Source organism: Capsicum annuum, chromosome 6, assembly GCF_002878395.1.
Source record: "Capsicum annuum cultivar UCD-10X-F1 chromosome 6, UCD10Xv1.1, whole genome shotgun sequence".
Lineage (NCBI taxonomy): Eukaryota > Viridiplantae > Streptophyta > Magnoliopsida > Solanales > Solanaceae > Capsicum > Capsicum annuum.
The window spans coordinates 182,022,849-182,032,178 of record NC_061116.1 but is presented as its reverse complement, the minus strand read 5'-3'; positions in this window follow the sequence as shown (position 1 = coordinate 182,032,178).

The window sequence follows — 9,330 nt, the reverse complement described above, 5'->3', positions numbered from 1 at the left end:
AAAACTTAGAAAATACCCAAACAGAAATAAATACTCTTGATAAAAAAGAAAATGAAAATATAATCCCTAAAACAACAGAAATAAGAAAACCTAAGGTGTTTCTTTAGTTTTGTTCTCTTTAGTTAGCTTATTTTGAAATCACTTTGTAACATTGAACACCATATTTCCTCTCAAGAAGATAGTAGACCACCAAACATTTTAAGCTTCACAAGTGAAAACTTCCACTTGTGTTGTGAGACGGCTAGAAACGAGAGTGCTTGAGTGAACTGAGTTCCTCTTGTGTTTCCGTAAGAACTTTGTGCTTGTTAATGTGATTTGTAGAGGTTTTACAGTTTGATACACTCTTTAGTTGCTACATTTTATATTCTCTTTGTGTCAAGTTATTTATCTCCTTATTTTTCAAGTTTGTGTGTTTGTTGTTTCCATTTGATGTCTTGTACGTGTGGACTGTTTTTATGAGTTGTGTACTGTTTTGAGCTCTTATAGATACTGTTTGGTATCATTTGGTATCAGAGCGAAGGCTGGTCGTGTTCTTACACCACCAATCTTGGGCTCTTCTAGTTGAAAAAGTCCAAAAAAAAAAAAGAAAAGGCAAAAAAAAATGTTATCTGGTGACTTGTGTTGGCCAAGAAGTGTCTAGATTTAGGTGTTATTTTTAATTATCTTAGTAGTTTCGTGTGTTAGCTTGTTGTCCCCCGAGAACATTTGAGTCTAAGATCCAAAATTTGAAGTTTTGTTTAGTGTTGTTGAAGGGTTAGACAATGTGAACGTTGTTGTTGTTCATAAGTGTTCTTATTGTTCTTCATAATTTTCTTGAGGTGAATGTTTAACAAAAGGGGTGTTTGATTTGAAAGAGGAAGAGAGAGGTTAGGTCTTGTGTTTGTCTTGGAAATAGTTTCAAGAAAACACTAAAGAGGCAAATCAGCCAAAGACCCCCAAAAGCTCCCTTACCAAAAGAGTGTCAAAACCTTTTTCAAGAAGGACTAAAAGAGGAAAGGGATAAAGCCAAAACAAAAAGGTGCTTTGCCATTTTCGTTCAAGTTGGTGAAAATTTTACTAACACTTTTTTGACCTTTGGAAAAAGAGTCCAAGGCCTTGTCTTGGTACTCCAAAACTGAAAATCCTCATCAACACACAAGATTGAACCCCTTAAGTCTTGAAAAAAAATCATACTCTACTTCAACAACAAATTCAAACGGCCAAAAAGAAAAAGAAATGAGGGCCACATCAACAACAAAACTCAAGTCGTAGGACCTTCCAAGTTTCTTTTCTTGTCTCTACTAGTTTCCTTTCTAGTGACTCCTACACTAGTTGGCAACTAAGTAAGAACCTACTAAGTTGTGAACTAGTTTTCCAGTACGTCTTCGCGTCAACGTTCTTTGTGGTGCTTTACTCATTTAAAATTCGTAGTTGTTTTTGGTTCAAGTGCGTACAATTTTTTCTTTTTGAGTCTTCAATCCGAAATTTGCTCCAACTCAAGATTTGACTCATTCCCAAGTTCTCACAAGTTGATAGTCGGCTTACAACACTTGAAGAACCAAGTAAGGAAGCCGAGTGTGAAGATTGTGTGAGCGTATTTTGAACTAACGTTTGTTCATTTTATAGGTACATTAGCAAATGGAACCATTACACATGGAACCCAAAACTTCCAATGCACAAACCGTGGACCAAAATATTTTGAATGCTCTTGTGGCTAATCTTGAATCCTTATCTTGGGATGTAGCTAGAGTGAATGTGGGTCTTGATAAGTTAGGGGTAAAAGTGGCCTCTATTAGTGGTCGAATGGAAAGAGTAGAAAGCCAACGGAGTTCTCGACCCTCAACTTCTCAAAACACATCCCCAACCATTACTCCCGAAGCCACACACCCAAGAATGCACCCACCAAATGCCATAACTCAAGCCAACTATTATTCATAAGGCCGAGGCCTTGAAGGACCTAGCCATTCTCTACATCACCAAGTCTCACATGACGGACTTGGAACCCAAATGCCACCCTTAAATTTGACTCCTCAAAACTAAAATCATCTATCCAAAGACCTCTACCACTAAATACCAATCCACCATACCAAATTCCAAGTATGCAAAACCCGCCAATGCAAAAAGAAGGATTTGTGAGGGAGAATCAAAGGGGAGGGTATGGAATGTATGATGATCCTTATTTGATGGAAGATGGGATGAGAGGTACAAGGGTAGAACCTAGGGAGAACCGGGGTCTTGAAGGTAGGGGCGGCCAAGGTGTTCGGGAAAAGGATGTTGGCCTCAACACCATAAAAATGGGGCTTTCAATCTTTAAGAGAGAAAGTGATCCCGAAGAGTTTCTCGCATGTGAGAGAGTCTTTCAAGTGAATGATCTCATAGAGGAGATAAAGAGTTGCTACGTCATTGTTCATTTTGAGGGATATGCTACCATGTGGTAGGAGTATGTCAAATGTTTTAGCAACGTATTGATTGAGGAGCAACCCCCTCCTTGGTTTCGATTAAGGTATCTTATGAGGCAAAGTTACCTTTCCGAAAGCTATCAACATAAACTCCTTGTAAAATTGTACAAATTGAAGCAAGAAAACAAAAGTGTGGAAGCTTACTATGACGAGTTTCAACAACTCATCTTGAAACTTGATCATAGAGGAGAGCAACTGAGCAACGCCTTCATCCGATTCAAGGTCGGCCTAAATAAGGAAATCTCTACGCACATGACACTTCATAAGTTTGAAAATATTGAAGGGATCTTTCAAGAGGCTTTAGAGATTGAACGAGAGAACAAGGAAAGGTCGACATACAAAACCAAATCCCACCAAGGGTCCTCGGGTTGGACCAAGGGGAAAGAAATTATTTTGTCTTCTTCGGGGTGGAATAAATTCAAGCAACAATCAGCCAAGACCCCATCCGTGAGAAAGAGTGCTCAACCACTTCCTCCACGGTTTGAGGGTAAGCCGAATGTCTCTTCCAACATCAAGGGATTCCAATGCTTCAAATGCTGCGGAGGGGGACACAAAGCTAGTGACTGTCCTAATCGGAGAAATATTATATTAAGGGAAGGAAAATTATATTTATTGGGGGAAGAATTGGGGCTTAAAACGGTTAAAAATGAAGAAGTTTCTCAAGATGAAGAGGGAACGGAGGCCGAGAGGCCTAGTGATGATGCTGAAGAGGAGGTTTGGCCTCAAGAAGGTGAACTTAAAGTACCTAATTATGTGGTACGAAGAGTTATGATTAGCAAAGTGTTGGATGACCTTAGCCAACGGGAAAACCTCTTTCATACTAACTGTCTCATTAAGGGGAGTGTGTGCTCCTTGATTATTGATAGTGGGAGTTGTGCTAATATAGCTAGTGCCTCGATGGTGGATCACTTGAAATTGCCAACTACTCCACATGCGAGTCCGTATAGGCTCCAATGGTTTAATGATTGTGGAGGGTTAAAGGTGACTCGTCAAGTGGTGATTCGGTTCAAAGTTGGAAATTATGAAGACGAGGTGCTTTGCGACATCATTCCTATGCAAGCTTGTAATTTTTTGTTTGGTCGGCCATGGCAATATGATAGGTCAACCAAGCATGATGGCCGAACCAACTATTATTCCTTTGAGTTCAAGGTTCATAAGTACAACCTCCGACCACTATCATCATCAAAAGTGTGCGAGGCACATCGACAAGTGAAGAGTTTGCAAGAAAAGGGAAAAAGGAGAAAGAACCCATGGGTAGAGAGAGAAACCCAAGAGTGGGAGGAGTGAGGGTGAAGAGGGAGTTACGACATTGAGAGGTAGGGATTCGATGGTAATATTGGCTCGCAAGGGCGACATTTTCAAAGAGTATGATGTACTACTCCCATGCTACTTTTGGCTCATATTTTGAATGCTAACCCATCTACTTCTCCTATCTCGTCTTTTATTTCTAATGTTTTGCAGGAATTTGATGATGTATTTCCAAGGAAGTTGTCGCAAGGACTTCCTCCACTTTGAGGAATTGAGCACCAAATCGACTTTGTTCTGGGGTCACAGTTACTGAACAAGCCGGCTTATAGGAGCAACCCCATGGATACGAAGGAACTCCAACGGCAAGTTGAGGACCTCCTCAACAAAGGATACATCAAGGAAAGCATGAGTCCATACGTGGTCCCGGTGTTGCTTGTGCCAAAGAAGGATGAGATGTGGCGAATGTGCATGGACTGCCGAGCCATAAATAAAATTATGGTAAAGTATCATCACCCTATTCCTAGGCTAGATGATATGCTTGATAAACTAAATGGCTCTTGTATATTTTCTAAGGTTGATCTTAGGAGCAGATGTCACCAAATCCGTATGCAATCGAGTGATGAATGAAAGACCGCATTTAAGACCAAATTTGTTCTATATGAGTGGATGGTCAAGCCATTTGGTTTTACCAACGCTCCTAGTACCTTTATGCGGCTAATGAATCATGTAATGAAGTCGTTTATTGGAAAATTTGTGGTCATGTACTTTGATGATGTTTTAGTTTACAGTAAATCTCTTAATGAACATATCTTGTATCTAAAGAATGTGTTTGATGTTATTAGGAAAGAAAAGTTGTATGCTAATATTAAAAAATGCTCCTTTGGTATAGATAAAGTTGTATTTTGGGGATTTGTTATGAGCTCGAGGGGAGTGGAGGTAGATGAATCCAAGATAATCGCCATTAAAGATTGGCCAACCCCAAAAATTGTGGGTTAAGTTCAGAGCTTCCACGGGTTGGCAAGTTTTTATAGGAGGTTCGTCAAAGGATTTAGTACCATTGCCGCCCCCTTGACCGAAATCATCCGAAAGGACCAACCTTTCTAGTAAGGTAAAGAGCAATCTAAGGCCTTTAAAACCTTGAAAGTTATGCTCATTTCGGCATCGTTGTTGCAATTGCCTAACTTTGATGAGATGTTTGAAGTTGAATGTGATGCTAGTAAGGTAGGTATTAGGGATGTTTTGATGCAAGATTTTAAGCCCATTGCTTATTTTAGTGAAAAGCTTAAAGGAGCAACTCTAAACTACTCTACGTATGATTTGGAGTTGTATGCCTTGGTTAGAGCGTTAGGCAATTGGTAACACTATCTTTAGCCCAAGGAGTTCGTAATCCAAACGGATCATAAATCCTTAAAGCACCTTCGAGCATAAGATAAACTTAACAAACGGCATGTCAAATGGATTGAATTTCTTGAAACCTTTCCCTATGTGATTCAATATAAAAAGGGAAAGGATAATATGGTAGCCGATGCATTGCCTAGGAAGCATGTTCTTGTGTCCACTTTGTCTTCCAAGTTAATGCGGTTTGAGAGCCTCAAGTCTTTGTATCCCGAGGACCCTTACCTCGCTCCTATCTTTAGGGAAGGTGAAGCCGTGGGTAGGGATAAGAGGCCCTGGAATTCTAGTCCTTATGTCATGTTTGATGGGTTCTTATTTCGATGGGGACGATTGTGTGTACCTTCTAGCTATTGGAGAGAGTTGTTTGTGAGGGAGGCACATGACGGTGGTCTCATGGGTCACTTTGGAATTGATAAGACCCTTAGAATATTGGAGGAGCAATTTTATTAGCCAAGGATGCGCAAAGATATTGTCAAAATTTGCAGCCAATGCATGGATTAAAGAAGTGTTAAGTCGAGGCTCCTTCCTAACGGGTTATACACCCCACTTCCCACTCTATCACGCCCATGGTTTGATATTTCTATGGATTTTGTGTTGGGGATTCCACGGACTCAAAGGGGTCGGGATAGCATTTTTGTTGTCGTTGATAGTTTCTCCAAAATGACACACTTATTTCTTGCAAAAATAGTGAAGATGTGGCTAGTGTAGCTTCTTTATTTATTGAAAATGTTGTTAAGTTACATGGCATCCCAAGAACCATTGTAAGTGATAGGGATTCTAAGTTCCTTAGTCACTTTTGGAAGTCAATGTGGGGTAGGCTCGACACTAAATTATTATTTTCTACGTCTTGCCACCCACAAACCGATGGCCAAACGGAAGTAGTAAATCGAACCTTGGGTTCCATGCTACGTTCCATAGTTAAAGGTAAGTTTATATCTTGGGAAAATCACCTACCTCTCATAGAATTTGCTTACAATCAGGTGATCCATTCGAGTACGGGCATTACACCCTTTGAATGTGTCTATGGCTTGAATCCCCTAACCCCCTTGGATCTAACTCCTTTGCCAAGTGATGTTGTTATTAGCTTAGATAGAAACAAGAGAGTCGAAGCCATGAAAATCTTAAATGAGAAGGTGAGGGTGCGGCTTGAGAATAAGAAGAAAGATATGGCGAAACGAATCAACAAAGGGAGAAGACGTCTTGTACTTGAGCCGGGAGATTGGGTGTGGGTACACCTACACAAGGACCGGTTTCCCAACCAAATAAAGTTCAAGTTGCTTCTAAAAGATGGTGGTCCATTCCAAGTTCTTGAAATAATCAACTATAATGCTTACAAGACCGACTTGCTACCGGAATACCAAGTGCATAACACGTTCAACGTGTGTGATCGCTCACAGGTTGAAAAAATCCTATTGATATGACTAACGTTCAAGTATGAGGGGTTTAACTGAGGACACATTGAAGACAGAGGTGTAGATATAGTCAGATGAGTAGGAAGGGGTAGAATGGGTTCTGGAGGACCTTCTAATGGAAGAATCAAAGGAAACAACAGGTGGTGGTGGGCTAGGTGAAGTTGAAATAGAAGAAAGAGAAATAGAAAAAGAATAAAAAGGTAAAGAGATGTCTAAATCGAGAGAAGCAAGAAGAGAAGGAGGAACAACATAGGAAGGGGAATAAAGAAAAAGATGTTCATGAAAAATGACATCCCTAGAAAGAAAATGGAATAAGTTGTAAGGTTGAGCAATTTGTATCCTTTCTTCCCATAAGGGTAGCCAATGAAAACATATGCTAAGGAACTAGGTTGAAATTTATCTCTTCCAATAGTAGAAGAGTAAGCATAACATAAACAGCCAAAAGATTTGAGACGATCATAAGTTAGAGGAACTACATGAAGTTTTTCATATAGAGAGATATTATGTAAAATAGAAGAAGGGAGTCTGTTAATGAGATAAGTGGAAGTTAAAACACAATCACCCCAGTATTTAATGGGTAGGTTGGATTGGAAAAGTAAGGCTCTAGAGGTTTCAAGTAAGTGTTTATGTTTCCTTTCCACAACACCAATTTGTTGTGGTATGTGAGGGATAGTTGATTAATGGAGGATTCCATTTTCAGAAAAGAAAGAGGCAGCTTCAACACTGCTACCTAATTCATAAGCATTGTCAGATCTAAAAGACTGAACAGAAGCATTAAATTGAACTTTCACCATGGACACAAAGGCTTTGAGAATGGATAAAGCATTGCCCTAATAGGATAAAAGGTGTATACAAGTAACTCTGGTAAAGTCATCAACTAGAGTAAGAAAATATCGAAAACCATTGTAAGTTCTAGTGTGAAAAGGGACCCAGATGTCTATATGCACTAGTTGAAAAGGGACTGTGGTATGAATATTGCTGAGTGGAAAGTAAAGTCTGTACTGTCTTGCTTTAGGACAAATATCACAAAGAAAATATTGTTGAAAAGGAAGTATAGAATGTAAAAATGGTAAAAGTTACATTTTCTGATAAAGCATGTGACCCAATCTTTAGTGACAAAATAAGTCCAGTTTATTATTATTATTGTGAAGTGAATTACAAAGAGGACTATTAGTGTTATTATAAGAAAGTCTAACAATGTTATCACAAGAAGTATACACAGTACTATGGGAAAGGGAGGTAAGAAAAGAAGTGAAACTGGAACATGATGATTGAGTGCTGCCAGTATATTAGTAGTATAAACCATCCGATGCTTTATCAATTTCCAGTGGCTTTTTAGAGAAGGGCCCTGCAAATGACAAACAAAAGTGGAAAACACTGGTAAGCAATTTAACTAACTAAAAAGTTGAAATATAGAAAGCAAATTAAAATAAAAAGAAGGGTCTAAAAGGACATTAGGCAAGATGATATCATCTCTCAAGTGGAGAGAACCTGTGGATACCACCTTGACCTTATATCTATTTAGTAATGTGATAAGGAAGGGAATAGAAAAGGATTGCAGATTATGTAACAGGTGTTTGTGGGGGGTCATATGGTTGGAAGCACCTGAATCCAGAATCCAAGGATTCATACCTAAGTTCGAGGATCTATGCATACTATAACAATCAGAAGTAAAGACAGAACTATTTGACAAACCTGCAAAATTGTCAAAACCAGAAGAATCACCAGTAGCAGATTGATCATGAGCCAACGAAGAGACCTGAGCTTGTGAAAATAAACTCATAAGATGATTGTATTGTTCTTTAGTGAAACCATATGGAGATTTATGAGGAGGTGAGACAATAGATGTGCAAACACTACTGGATGGATTTGTGCTAGAAGAATGTACCATCTGTACACAAGATGCAACTGGTTTCTTGTTCTTTGTGAATTTGAAATCAACTGGGAATCCATGGAGTCTATAACATGTCTCAATAGTATGCCCAGGTTTCTTGTAATACTTGCATGTCACGGGCACATTTTGATTCTTGGAGTTAAAAGAAACCTTTTGGTTATAAGGTCTACTGTTATATGTAGGTGTGTGTGTTGAGGCATGAAAGAAAACTAAATCGTTAGGAAATTTGGGATTCCAGTTTGAGTTTTCTTTTTAATTTTATCCTACTGTAGGAGTCCATACACTTCGTTGATTGATGACAGAGGTGTCATCATTAGTGTATTACTACTTACAGTATTTTAGGTCTCATTCAGACCACTAAGGAATTAAAAAAAGTTATTGGTCTTGGATGAATTTGCTCAGGGCTCCACAGGTACACTCAGGGCCAACATATGAGGCATTGAGTTCATCTCAAAGACCTCTTATTTTGGTAAAATAGGTAGATATACTAGAAGACCCTTGAATTGTGGCATTGATCTCCTTTTGGATATGTATGCACCTAGACCCATTTGATTGACCAAATCTATCACTTACGTCTTTCCACACTTCTCTAGCACTGGATAGACACGTTGCACTGGATAGACACATCACACTGATAGTTATTTCCCTAGTCAGGGAATTAATAATCTAAGCTTTGACCATGTGGTCACATCTTTCCCAAAATGGAAAATATGGATTATTAAGGTCAGGTCTAGGGGTTTTGCCAGTCACCATCCCTAATTTGTTTTTGGCGGATAGGGAAGTGATCATGCTATTTCTCTAAATAGCATAACCACTTCCATTGAAAACTATAGGGACTAGCTGAGAGCTAGGATTCTCAGAAGGGTGTACATAATATGGTTGTAAGGGATTCAGAGTGAATTCCTCAAAATCATCATTTGTGTTGAGTTGAAACTATTATCAG